This window comes from Triticum aestivum, chromosome 1B (genome assembly GCF_018294505.1).
Source record: "Triticum aestivum cultivar Chinese Spring chromosome 1B, IWGSC CS RefSeq v2.1, whole genome shotgun sequence".
Taxonomy (NCBI): Eukaryota; Viridiplantae; Streptophyta; class Magnoliopsida; order Poales; family Poaceae; genus Triticum; species Triticum aestivum.
The window spans coordinates 556933049-556934606 of NC_057795.1; the positions used below are offsets into that span (position 1 = coordinate 556933049).

A 1558-nucleotide genomic window follows, 5' to 3' on the forward strand; every position below is an offset into this window, starting at 1 on the left:
AAACCATTGCCATGTCAGGAATGGCAGTCTAGTAAGAATTAGAGCATTCTGTATAGAAAGCTTTGAACATTGAATTGGGCCAGAAATAGCAAACTAACCTATATGCCCACGCAATGCCGCTCCGACCACGGCCCCTCCTGCCCCATATCCATGTTATGCTCCCTTCCCCATTGTTTCTCTCCTTCCCCTGACTTTAGCGAGCCCGCCGAGATTGCCACGCTCGTCATCTTGTGAATCATTTTGATCCAAGAATCAAGATCACACATCAATTATCATAGACATTATATACGACATACCAAATGTTGCTATAAACTATCGGAAAAACCATAGAAATAAAGTACTATCTCAAGGGAAATATCTTCAAAACTGACTGAAAAATCATTAAAACTGAACCGTACAAACAAACGAATATATATGCTTGCATCATGAAAATACATAATTTTGATGTGAAAACTAAGAAAGAAAGCACTACCTTTTGATATGCATGTGCATCTCTAGGCTGACCTCAGCCTCAGTACGCCGGGCTGTATCCTCTTCCGGAGCACCTCATTCCCCCAGCAGAGCCTGTCCACGGTCATCACCCCGCACCACAGGATCCCCTTGGCCACATTCTCAGCGCATCACCATTAAAAAAAGGAGATGCTCTCCATTTTAGTGCACACAAGCGTAGAGCTTCAAATATCTCACCTTCATGAACCATAAAAACATTACTTGACTGAGTAAAAAACGGAAGAGCATAACATCTGCAGTTACTCAAGAGAGTGGGGCTACTAATTAAGCATGGATTTTCATGTACCAAATGAAGATTCTAGATTTATTAACTTAACAAATTACCAGTCCCAAAGGTCGAGGCAGGTGCATGGAAACACATTTCTTACAATAACTATCCTGATGCAGAAAAACTCACCGGTATCAGTCACGGTACATGAAGACAGAAGCAATAAAAAATAGCAGTATAAAAGGAATCTTGAAAAAAAATTATAAAGGAAGAAAACTTGGTCATGAATGCACTGGTTGCATCTTTCGTGCTAATTGTCCGCTGTTGAGACAAATAAAGACAATGGCATATTCAAAATGAGGCTAAAATTATTACTGACTTAGTTCTAATTCCATATAGTAATTAAAATGCTTAGAAAGATGCGGTGTGACGCCCGGATAATTAAGCTATAGTAACCCTCTACTAAAGACGCCACGTCACCTCGATTTCTGTTAATAAACTCGCGTTAGTTCGAAATATTCAAATTCAAATTTTGAATTTAAGTCAAACAATAAAAGTTTTCAAACATTAAAATAAAAATGTTCGGTTTGTACCAAATATTACATAGATAATTATGGTGTAGAGGACATAAATATTTTAACTTGAATTAAAATAGAAGAGAAAATAAATAAAAGAAAGAAAATACAAAAGAGAAAAACAAACAAAAAAAGGAAAAGAAACCCCCCGGGGCTCCGGCCCAGCAGGCCACCGGCCCAACTGGGCCACGACCTACCAGGCCGGCCCAGCTCCCCCCTGGCCCAACCGGCCTCCCCATATCCCCATCCCCGAAACCCTAACCCA

General features: G+C 40.1%; 1 long non-coding RNA gene across 1 annotated transcript in view; it reads right to left on the bottom strand.

Annotated features, from left to right (window-relative positions):
* Positions 1-843: 843 nt before the first annotated feature.
* Positions 844-1558, bottom strand: part of LOC123094925 (uncharacterized) — a 14015-nt gene continuing 13300 nt past the window's right edge. The window contains exon 3 of the long non-coding RNA XR_006446044.1: positions 844-883. This is a non-coding gene — a long non-coding RNA (uncharacterized lncRNA). The remainder of the gene's footprint in view (positions 884-1558) is intronic.